This window comes from Triticum urartu, chromosome 3A, assembly GCF_056163025.1.
Source record: "Triticum urartu cultivar PI428250 chromosome 3A, HENAU_Tu73, whole genome shotgun sequence".
In the NCBI taxonomy this organism is placed as follows: Eukaryota; Viridiplantae; Streptophyta; class Magnoliopsida; order Poales; family Poaceae; genus Triticum; species Triticum urartu.
The window spans coordinates 160,389,859-160,402,936 of NC_141875.1; the positions used below are offsets into that span (position 1 = coordinate 160,389,859).

The 13,078-nt window shown below is 43.2% G+C and overlaps 1 pseudogene; it reads right to left on the reverse strand.

Moving 5' to 3' along the window:
• Positions 1-230: 230 nt before the first annotated feature.
• Positions 231-12,744, reverse strand: LOC147979033 (uncharacterized; annotated as a pseudogene).
• Positions 12,745-13,078: the final 334 nt, after the last annotated feature.

A 13,078-nucleotide genomic window follows, 5' to 3' on the forward strand; every position in this document is an offset into this window, starting at 1 on the left:
CTCAATTCTCTTAGGATAGCCCTCGGGATACAAAGGTTCCGAGTCATTTTACACCTCTAGTCATAACTCTAACAACAATATCATTTTTCTTACTATTCAATTCATTGAACAAATCATTCTGAGCTTTAAGTACTTGTTCTACTTGAGTGGTAACCATAGAAGCATGTTTACTAATAAGTTTTAGTTCACCTTTAATATTAGCCATATAATCACCCAAGTGTTCAAGCATATCAGTATTGCGTTTTAATTCCCTACCAAAATAAGCATTGAAGTTTTCTTGCTTAACCATAAAGTTATCAAACTCATCCAAGCATGGGCTAGCAAACTTAGTAAATGGGATTTCAGCTTTATCATATCTATAGAGAGAATTTACCTTTACTACCTGTGTTGGGTTATCAAGACCATGTATTTCTTCAACAGGCGTTAAATTAAGACAATGTATTTCTTCAATAGGAGGTAAATTCTTAACATCTTCAGCTTTAATACCTTTTTCTTTCATAGATTTATTTGCCTCTTGCATATCTTCAGGACTGAGAAATAGAATACCCCTTTTCTTCGGAGTTGGCTAAGGAGTTGGTTCAGGAATTGGATCAGGAAGTGTCCAATTATTTTCATTAGTCAACATATTATTCAATAGAATTTCAGCTTCATCTGGTGTTCTTTCCCTGAAAACACAACCAGCACAACAGTCCAGGTGGTCTCTGGAAGCATTGGTTAGTCCATTATAAAAGATATCAAGTATTTCATTTTTCTTAAGAGGATGATCAGGCAAAGCATTAAGTAATTGGAGAAGCCTCCCCCAAGCTTGTGGGAGACTCTCTTCTTTGTTTTCCGCAAAATTATATATTTCCCTTAAAGCAGCTTGTTTCTTATGAGCAAGGAAATATTTAGCAGAGAAGTAATAAATCATATCCTGGGGACTATGCACACAACCAGGATCAAGAGAATTAAACCATATCTTAGCATCACCCTTTAATGAGAACGGAAATAATTAAACCATATAGTAGCGAGTTTTCTCATCATTAGTGAACAGGGTAGCTATATTATTTAATTTAGTAATATGTGCCACAAAAGTTTCAGATTCATGGCCATAGAAAGAATCAGATTCAACTAAAGTAATTATCTCAGGATCAACACAGAAATCATAATCCTTATCAGTAAAAAAGATAGGTGAAGTAGCATAAGTAGGATCATATTTCATTCTAGCATTCAGAGTTTTTTGTTTCAGCTTAGCTAATAATTTCTTAAGATCACCCCTATCATTGCAATCAAGAAAATCTCTAGCAGTTTCTTCATCCATAACATAGCCCTCATGCACAACAGGTAATTCATATCTAGGGGGAGAGTCTTCATCATCACTTTCATCAATATTATCAGTTTCAATAATTTCATTCTCTATAGCCCTAGGAAGTTGTTCATCAAGAAATTCACCAAGTGGCACAGTAGTATCAAGCATAGAAGTAGTTTCATCATAAGTATCATGCATAGCAGAGGTGGCATCATCAATAACATGCGACATATCAGAATTAATAGCAGAAGCAGGTTTAGGTGTCGCAAGTTTACTCAAAACAGAAGGTGAATCAAGTGCAGAGCTAGATGGAAGTTCCTTACCTCCCCTCGTAGTTGAGGGATAAATCTTGGTTTTTGGATCTTCCAAGTTCTTGATAATGATAAGCAGATATAAATCCCAAATGACTCAAAGAATAGAGCTATGCTCCCCGGCAACGGCGCCAGAAAATAGTCTTGATAACCCACAAGTATAGGGGATTGCAACAGTTTTCGAGGGTAGAGTATTCGGCCCAAATTTATTGATTTGACACAAGGGGAGCCAAAGAATATTCTCAAGTATTAGCAGCCGAGCTGTCAATTCAACCACACCTAGAAACTTAATATCTGCAGCAAAGTGTTTAGTAGCAAAGTAATATGATATTAGTGGTAATGATAGCAAAAGGTAACGGTAGCAAAAGTAATATTTTTGGTGTTTTATAATGATGATAACAATAGCAACGGAAAAGTAAATAAGCGAAGAACAATATACGCAAAAACTTGTAGGCAATGGATCAGTGATGGAGAATTATGCTGGATACGGTTCATCATGTAACAGTCATAACCTAGGGTGACACAGAACTAGCTCCAATTCATCAATGTAATGTAGGCATGTATTCCGAATATAGTCATACATGCTTATGGAAAAGAACTTGCATGACATCTTTTTTCCTACCCTCCCGTGGCAGCGTGGTCCTATTGGAAACTAAGGGATATTAAGGCCTCCTTTTAATAGAGTACCGGAACAAAGCATTAACACATAGTGAATACATGGACTCCTCAAACTACGGTCATCACCGGGAGTGGTCCCGATTATTGTCACTTCGGGGTTGCCGGATCATAACACATAGTAGGTGACTATAGACTTGCAAGATAGGATCAAGAACTCTCATATATTGCTGAAAACATAATAGGTTCAGATCTGAAATCATGGCACTCGGGCCCTAGTGACAAACATTAAGCATAGCAAAGTCATAGCAACATCAATCTCAGAACATAGTGGATACTAGGGATCAAACCCTAATAAAACTAACTCGGTTACATGATAAATCTCATCCAACCCATCACCGTCCAGCAAGCCTACGATGGAATTACTGACGCACGGCGGTGAGCATCATGAAATTGGTGATGGAGCATGGTTGATGATGACGATGGCGACGGTTTCCCCTCTCCGGAGCCCCGAACGGACTCCAAATCAACCCTCCCGAGAGAGTTTAGGGCTTGGCGGCGGCTCCGTATCGTAAAATGCGATGAATCCTTCTCCTTGGTTTTTTCTCCCCGAAAGTGAATATATGGAGTCCACGTTGAGGTCGATGGAGCGCCAGGGGGGCCATGAGGCAGGGGGCGCGCCCCCCACCCTCGTGGACAGGTGGAGGCCCCCTGACGTGGATCTTCCTTCCAGTATTTTTTATATATTCCAAAATAATTCTCTGTTGATTTTCAGGTCATTCCGAGAACTTTTATTTCTGCACAAAAATAACACCATGGCAATTCTGCTGAAAACAACGTCAGTCCGGGTTAGTTCCATTCAAATCATGCAAGTTAGAGTCCAAAACAAGGGAAAAAGTGTTTGGAAAAGTAGATACAATGGAGACATATCAAGTACTAACAGTGGAGGAAGTCTCAGCACCATCATGGGCTCAGCCCATCCTCAACTTTCTGGTGAACAAGGAGCTGCCAACCGATGAGATCTCGGCCCGACAAGTGCAAAGTCGGGCAGCAACATACAACATCATCAATAGGAAACTCGTGAGGCGTAGTGTCACTAGTGTATACCAGCGGTGCGTAGAACCAGAAAAGGGCCAGGCAATCCTCAAAGATATCCACCAAGGCGAGTGTGTCCTGAAGGAAATATGCCCTAGAGGCAATAATAAAGTTATTATTTATTTCCTTATATCATGATAAATGTTTATTATTCATGCTAGAATTGTATTAACCAGAAACATGATACATGTGTGAATACATAGACAAACAGAATGTCACTAGTATGCCTCTACTTTACTAGCTCGTTGATCAAAGATGGTTATGTTTCCTGACCATAGACAAAGAGTTGTCATTTGATTAACGGGGTCACATCATTAGGAGAATGATGTGATTGAGTTGACCCATTCCATTAGCTTAGCACTTGATCGTTTAGTTTGTTGCTATTGCTTTCTTCATGAATTATACATGTTCCTATGGCTATGAGATTACGCAACTCCCTTTTACCAGAGGAACACTTTGTGTGCTACCAAACATCACAACGTAACTGGGTGATTATAAAGGTGCTCTATAGGTGCCTCCAAAGGTACTTGTTGGGTTGGCGTATTTCGAGATTAGGATTTGTCACTCTAATTGTCGGAAAGGTATTTGTGGGCCCACTCGGTAATGCACATCACTATAAGGCTTGCAAGCAATGCAACTAATGAGTTAGTTGCGGGATGATGTATTACGAGATGAGTAAAGAGACTTGCCGGTAATGAGATTGAACTAGGTATTGAGATACCAACGATCGAATCTCGGGCAAGTAACATACCGATGACAAAGGGAACAACGTATGTTGTTATGCGGTTTGACCGATAAAGATCTTCGTAGAATATGTAGGAGCCAATATGAGCATCCAGGTTCCGCTATTGGTTATTGACCGGAGATGTGTCTCGGTCATGTCTACATAGTTCCTGAACCCGTAGGGTGCGCACGCTTAAAGTTAGATGATGGTTATATTCTGAGCTTATATGTTTTGATGTACCGAAGGTAGTTTGGAGTCCCGGATGTGATCACATACATGACGATGAGTCTCGAAATGGTCGAGACATAAAGATCGATATATTGGACGACTATGTTTTGACACCGGAAAGGTTTCGGACATTTATCGGAGTACCGGGGGTTACCGGACCCCCCCCCCCAGAACTACTGGGCCTTATTGGGCCTTAGTGGAGAGAGAGGGGCCGGCCAGGGCAAGAGGCGCGCCCCCTCCCCTTGAGTCCGAATAGGACAAGGAAAGGGGGGCGGCGCCCCCTTGCCTTTCCCCTCTCCCACTCCTTCCTTCCCCCTCCTTCTTGGATTAGGAAAGGGAGGGGCAAACCTACTTGGAGTAGGTTTCCCCCTCCTAAGGGCGCCACCCCCTTGGCCGGCCCTCTCCTCCTCCCCTCTTTATATACAGAGGAGGGAGGCACCGCATAGACAACAATTTATCTCTTGATATCTTAGCCGTGTGCGGTGCCCCCCTCCACCACAATCCACCTCGATCATATCGTAGAGGTGCTTAGGCAAAGCCCTGCATCGGTAGAACATCATCATTGTCACCACGCCGTTGTGCTGACGAAACTCTCCCTCAACACTTGGCTGGATCGGAGTTCGTGGGACGTCATTGAGTTGAACGTGTGCAGAACTCGGAGGTGCCGTGCGTTCAGTACTTGATCAGTCGGATCTTGAAGACGTACGACTACATCAACCGCGTTGTGCTAACGCTTCCGCTTTCGGTCTACGAGGGTACGTGGACACACTCTCCACTCTCATTGCTATGCATCACCATGATCTTGCGTGTGCGTAGGAAAAAATTTAAATTACTACGTTCCCCAACAGTGGCATCCGAGCCTGGTTTTATGCGTTGATGTTATATGCACGAGTAGAACACAAGTGAGTTGTGGGCGATATAAGTCATACTGCTTACCAGCATGTCATACTTTGGTTCGGCGGTATTGTTGGATGAAGTGGCCTGGACCGACATTATGCGTACGCTTATGCGAGACTGGTTCTACCGACGTGCTTTGCACACAGGTGGCTGGCGGGTGTCAGTTTCTCCAACTTTAGTTGAACCGAGTGTGGCTACGCCCGGTCCTTGAGAAGGTTAAAACAGTACTAACTTGACGAACTATAGTTGTGGTTTTGATGTGTAGGTAAGAACGGTTCTTGCTCAGCCCGTAGCAGCCACGTAAAACTTGCAACAACAAAGTAGAGGACGTCTAAATTGTTTTTGCAGGGCATGATGTGATGTGATATGGTCAAGGCATGATGCATGCTATATTTTATTGTATGAGATGGTCATGTTTTGTAACCGAGTTATCGGCAACTGGCAGGAGCCATATGGTTGTCGCTTTATTGTATGCAATGCAAATGCCCTGTAATGCTTTACTTTATCACTAAGCGGTAGCGATAGTCGTAGAAGCATAAGTTGGCGAGACGACAACGATGCTACAATGGAGATTAAGGTGTTGCGCCGGTGATGATGGTGATCATGACGGTGCTTCGGAGATGGAGATCACAAGCACAGCAAGATGATGGCCATATCATATCACTTATATTGATTGCATGTGATGTTTATCTTTTATGCATCTTATCTTGCTTTGATTGACGGTAGCATTATAAGATGATCTCTCACTAAATTATCAAGATATAAGTGTTCTCCCTGAGTATGCACCATTGCGAAAGTTCTTCGTGCTGAGACACCACATGATGATCGGGTGTGATAGGCTCTACGTTCAAATACAACGGGTGCAAAATAGTTGCACACGCGGAATACTCAGGTTAAACTTCACAAGCCTGGCATATAACAGATATGGCCTCGGAACACTGAGACCGAAAGGTCGAGCGTGAATCATATAGTAGATATGATCAACATAGTGATGTTCACCATTGAAACTACTCCATCTCATGTGATGATCGGACATGGTTTAGTTGATTTGGATCACGTGATCACTTAGAGGATTAGAGGGATGTCTATCTAAGTGGGAGTTCTTAAGTAATATGACTAACAGAACTTAAATTTATGATGAACTTAGTACCTGATAGTTTCTTGCTTGTCTATGTTGATTGTAGATAGATGGCTCGTCTTGTTGTTCCGTTGAATTTTAATGCGTTCCTTGAGAAAGCAAAGTTGAAAGATGATGGTAGCAATTACACGAACTGGGTCCGTAACTTGAGGATTATCCTCATTGCTGCACAGAAGAATTACGTCCTGGAAGCACCGCTGGGTGCCAGACCTGCTGCAGATGCTGCTGACAAAGTTAAGAACTTTTGGCAGAGTAAAGCCGATGACTACTCGATAGTTCAGTGTGCCATTCTTTACGGCTTAGAACCGGGACTTCAACGACGTTTTCAATGTCATGGAGCATATGAGATGTTCCAGGAATTGAAGTTAATATTTCAAGCAAATGCCCGGATTGAGAGATATGAAGTCTCCAATAAGTTCTATAGCTGCAAGATGGAGGAGAATAGTTCTGTCAGTGAACATATACTCAAAATGTCTGGGTATCATAATCACTTGACTCAACTAGGAGTTAATCTTCATGTCGATAGTGTCATTGACAGAGTTCTTCAATCACTGCCACCAAGCTACAAAAGCTTCGTGATGAACTATAATATGCAAGGGATGAATAAGACAATTCACGAGCTCTTCACGATGCTAAAGGCTGCGGAGGTAGAAATCAAGAAGGAGCATCAAGTGTTGATGGTCAATAAGACCACTAGTTTCAAGAAAAAGGGCAAAGGAAGAAGAAGGGGAAATTCAAGAAGAACACAAGTTGCTGCTCAAGAGAAGAAACCCAAGTCTGGACCTAAGCCTGAGACTGAGTGCTTCTATTACAAGCAGACTGGTCACTGGAAGCGGAACTGCACCAAGTATTTGGCGGATAAGAAGGATGGCAAGGTAAACAAAGGTATATGTGATATACATGTTATTGATGTGTACCTTACTAATGCTCGCAGTAGCACCTGGGTATTTAATACTGGTTCTGTTGCTAATATTTGCAACTCGAAACAGGGGCTACGAATTAAGCGAAGATTGGCTAAGGACGAGGTGACGAAGCGCGTGGGAAATGGTTCCAAAGTCGATGTGATCGCAGTCGGCACGCTACCTCTACATCCACCTTCGGGATTATTTTTAGACCTGAATAATTGTTATTTGCTGCCAGCGTTGAGGATGAACATTATATGTGGATCTTGTTTGATGCGAGACGGTTATTCATTTAAATCAGAGAATAATGGTTGTTCTATTTATATGAGTAATATCTTTTATGGTCATGCACCCTTGAAGAGCGGTCTATTTCTATTGAATCTCGATAGTAGTGATACACATATTCATAATATTGAAGCCAAAATATGCAGAGTTGATAATGATAGTGCAACTTATTTGTGGCACCACCGTTTAGGTCATATCGGTATAAAGCGCATGAAGAAACTCCATACTGATGGACTTTTGGAACCACTTGATTATGAATCACTTGGTACTTGCGAACCGTGCCTCATGGGCAAGATGACTAAAACACCATTCTCTGGAACTATGGAGCGAGCAACAGATTTGTTGGAAATCATACATACAGATGTGTGTGGTCTGATGAATATTGAGGCTCGCGGCGGGTATCGTTATTTTCTCACCTTCACAGATGATTTAAGCAAATATGGGTATATCTACTTAATGAAACATAAGTCAGAAACATTTGAAAAGTTCAAAGAATTTCAGAGTGAAGTTGAAAATCATCGTAACAAGAAAATAAAGTTTCTACGATCTGATCGTGGAGGAGAATATTGAGTTATGAGTTTGGTCTTCATTTGAAACAATTCGGAATAGTTTCGCAACTCACGCCACCCGGAACACCACAGTGTAATGGTGTGTCCGAACATCATAATCATACTTTACTAGATATGGTGCGATCTATGATGTCTCTTACTGATTTACTGCTATCATTTTGGGGTTATGCTCTAGAGACAGTTACATTCACGTTAAATAGGGCACCATCAAAATCCGTTGAGATGACGCCTTATAAACTATGGTTTGGCAAGAAACCAAATTTGTCATTTCTTAAAGTTTGGGGCTGCGATGCTTATGTGAAAAAGCTTCAACCTGATAAGCTCGAACCCAAATCAGAGAAATGTGTCTTCATAGGATACCCAAAAGAGACTGTTGGGTACACCTTCTATCATAGATCCGAAGGCAAGACTTTTGTTGCTAAATTTTGAATATTTCTAGAGAAGGAGTTTCTCTCGAAAGAAGTGAGTGGGAGGAAAGTAGAACTTGATGAGGTAACTGTACCTGCTCCCTTATTGGAAAGTAGTTCATCATAGAAACCGGGTCATGTGACACCTACACCAATTAGTGAGGAAGTTAATGATGTTGATCATGAAACTTTAGATCAAGTTGTTACTGAACCTCGTAGGTCAACCAGAGTGAGATCTACACCAGAGTGGTACGGTAATCCTATTCTGGAGGTTATATTGCTAGACCATGACGAACCTACGAACTATGAAGAAGCGATGGTGAGCCTAGATTCCGCAAAATGGCTTGAAGCCATGAAATCTGAGATGGGATCCATGTATGAGAACAAAGTGTGGACTTTGGTTGACTTGCCCATTGATCGGCAAGCCATAAATAATAAATGGATCTTCAAGAAGAAGACTGACGCTGATGGTAATCATTGTCTATAAAGCTCGACTTGTTGCAAAAGGTTTTTGACAAGTTCAAGGGATTGACTACGATGAGACCTTCTCACCCCTAGCGATGCTAAAGTCAGTCTGAATCATGTTAGCAATTGCCGCATTTTATGATTATGAAATTTGGCAAATGGATGTCAAAACTACATTCCTGAATGGATTTCTGGAAGAAGAGTTGTATATGATGCAACCGGAAGGTTTTGTCGATCCAAAGGGAGCTAACAAAGTGTGCAAGCTCCAGCTATCCATTTATGGACTGGTGCAAGACTCTCGGAGTTGGAATAAACATTTTGATATTGTGATGAAAGCATATGGTTTTATACAGACTTTTGGAGAAGCCTATATTTACAAGAAAGTGAGTGGGAGCTCTGTAGCATTTCTAATTTTATATGTGGATGACATATTGTTGATTGGAAATGATATAGAATTTCTGGATAGCATAAAAGGATATTTGAATAAAAGTTTTTCAATGAAAGACCTTGGTGAAGCTGCTTATATATTGGGCATCAAGATCTATAGAGATAGATCGAGACTCTTAATTGGACTTTCACAAAGCACATACCTTGACAAAGTTTTGAAGAAGTTCAAAATGGATCAAGCAAAGAAAGGGTTCTTGCCTGTGTTACAAGGTGTGAAGTTGAGTAAGACTCAATGCCCGACCACTGCAGAAGATAGAGAGAAAATGAAAGATGTTCCCAATGCTTCAGCCATAGGCTCTATCATGTATGCAATGTTGTGTACCAGACCTGATGTGTGCCTTGCTATTAGTTTAGCAGGGAGGTACAAAAGTAATCCAGGAGTGGATCACTAGACAGCGGTCAAGAACATCCTAAAATACCTGAAAAGGACGAAGGATATGTTTCTCGTTTATGGAGGTGACAAAGATCTTGTCATAAATGGTTACGTCGATGCAAGCTTTGACACTGATCCAGACGATTCTAAATCGCAAATCGGATACGTGTTTTTATTAAACAGTGGGGCTGTCAGTTGGTGCAGTTCTAAACAAAGCGTCATAGCAGGATCTACATGTGAAGCGGAGTACATAGCTGCTTCGCAAGTAGCAAATGAAGGAGTCTGGATGAAGGAGTTCATATCCAATCTAGGTGTCATACCTAGTGCATCGGGTCCAATGAAAATCTTTTGTGACAATACTGGTGCAATTGCTTTGGCAAAGGAATCCAGATTTCACAAGAGAACCAAGCACATCAAGAGACGCTTCAACTCCATCCGGGATCAAGTCCAGGTGGGAGACATAGAGATTTGCAAGATACATACGGATCTGAATGTTGCAGACGTGTTGACTAAGCCTCTTCCATGAGCAAAACATGATCAACACCAAGGCTCCATGGGTGTTAGAATCATTACTGTGTAATCTAGAATATTGACTCTAGTGCAAGTGGGAGACTGAAGGAAATATGCCCTAGAGGTAATAATAAAGTTATTATTTATTTCCTTATATCATGATAAATGTTTATTATTCATGCTAGAATTGTATTAACCAGAAACATGATACATGTGTGAATACATAGACGAACAGAATGTCACTAGTATGCCTCTACTTGACCAGCTCGTTGATCAAGGATGGTTATGTTTCCTGACCATAGACAAAGAGTTGTCATTTGATTAACGGGGTCACATCATTAGGAGAATGATGTGATTGACTTGACCCATTCTGTTAGCTTAGCACTTGATTGTTTAGTTTGTTTCTATTGCTTTCTTCATGACTTATACATGTTCCTATGACTATGAGATTATGCAACTCCCGTTTACCGGAGGAACACTTTGTGTGCTACCAAATGTCACAACGTAACTGGGTGATTATAAAGGTGCTCTACAGGTGTCTCCAAAGGTAGTTGTTGGGTTGGCATATTTCGAGATTAGGATTTGTCACTCTGATTGTCAGAAAGGTATCTCTGGGCCCACTCAGTAATGCACATCACTATAAGCCATGCAAGCAATGCAACTAATGAGTTAGTTGCGGGATGATGTATTACAGAAAGTGTAAAGAGACTTGCCTATAACGAGATTAAACTAGGTATTGAGATACCGACGATCGAATCTCGGGCAAGTAACATATAGATGACAAAGGGAACAATGTATGTTGTTATGCGGTTTGACCGATAAAGATCTTCGTAGAATATGTAGGAGCCAATATGAGCATCCAGGTTCCGCTATTGGTTATTGACCGGAGACGTTTCTCGGTCATGTCTACATAGTTCTCGAACCCGTAGGGTCCGCACGCTTAAAGTTAGATGATGGTTATATTATGAGTTTATATGTTTTGATGTACCGAAGGTAGTTCGGTGTCCTGGATGTGATCATGGACATGACGAGGAGTCTTGAAATGGTCGAGACATAAAGATCGATATATTGGACGACTATGTTTGGACACCGGAAAGGTTCTGGAAGGTTTCAGACATTTATCGGAGTACCGGGGGTTACCGGACCCCCCCGGAGCTAATGGGCCTTATTGGGCCTTAGTGGAGAGAGAGAGGGGCCGGCCAGGGCAAGAGGCGCGCCCCCTCCCCTTGAGTCCGAATAGGACAAGGATAGGGGGGTGGCGCCCCCCTTGCCTTTCCCCTCTCCCACTCCTTCCTCCCCCCTCCTTGGATTAGGAAGGGGAGGGGCAAACCTACTTGGAGTAGGTTTCCCCCTCCTAAGGCGCGCCACCCCCTTGGCCGGCCCTCTCCTCCTCCCCCCTTTATATACGGAGGAGGGAGGCACCCCATAGACAACAATTGATCTCTTGATCTCTTAGCCGTGTGCGATGCCCCCCTCCACCATAATCCACCTCGATCATATCGTAGCGGTGCTTAGGCGAAGCCCTGCGTCGGTAGAACATCATCATTGTCACCACGCTGTCGTGCTGACGAAACTCTCCCTCATCACTCGGCTGGATCAGAGTTTGAGGGACGTCATCGAGTTGAATGTGTGCAGAACTCGAAGGTGCCGTGCGTTCGGTACTTGATCGGTCGGATCATGAAGACGTACGACTATATCAACCGCGTTGTGCTTCCGCTTCCGCTTTTGGTCTACGAGGGTACGTGGACACACTCTCCCCTCTCGTTGCTATGCATCACCATGATCTTGCGTGTGCGTAGGAAAATTTTGAAATTACTACGTTCCCCAACATGGCCACCACGCGGCCTCAAGATCAATTGTTGCCAAAGCCTTTCGCCAGGGCTTCTTCTGGCCGACTGCTCTAGAAGATGCCAAAGACTTGGTCAAGAAATGTAAGGGATGCCAGAAATGTAGTTCCAAGCAGCATTTGCCGGCTTCTGCACTCAAGACCATTCCCCTTGCTTGGCCTTTTGCCATCTGGGGACTGGACATGGTGGGACCATTCAGGACAACACGTGGCGGCATGACTCATCTTCTTGTTGCCATGGACAAATTCACCAAGTGGATAGAAGAGAAGCCAATCAAGAAGTTGAATGGTCCGACTGATGTGACTTTCATCGCAGACATCACCACGAGGGACGGCGTACCTCACAGCATCATCATCGACAATCGCACAAATTTTGCCAAGGGCGCCTTGGCCCGTTTCTGTGCGACATAGGGCATCCGACTGGATTTAGCGTCCATTGCCCACCCACAGTCAAACGGTCAGGTCGAGCAAGCAAACGGCCTCATGTTGTCCGGGATCAAGCCCTGACTGGTCGAGCCTTTGGAGCGTTCGGCCGGCTGCTGGATCGACGAGCTGTCGGCCGTCCTCTAGAGTTTGCGCACCACTCTGAACAAATCAACCGGCTTCACACCCTTCTTCCTCGTGTATGGTGCTGAGGCGGTCATTCTAACTGACATTGAGTTCGACTCACCTCGCGTCACCATGTACACCGAGGCGGAGGCAAAGGAAGCACGAGAAGACGGCGTGGATCTGCTGGAAGAGGGCCGACTGTTGGCACTCAGTCGGTGCGCCATTTACCAGCATAGTCTATGCTGCTACCACCGTCGGAAGGCCAAGCGAAGATCCTTCCAAGTGGGAGACCTTGTGCTCCAGCTGATCCTGTGAACAACCGGCCAACACAAGCTTTCGGCCCCTTGGGGAGGGCCTTTCATCACCAGCAAAGCCTTGGGCAATGACTCCTACTACCTTATCGATGCTCAGAAGCCCAGGGCACGCAAG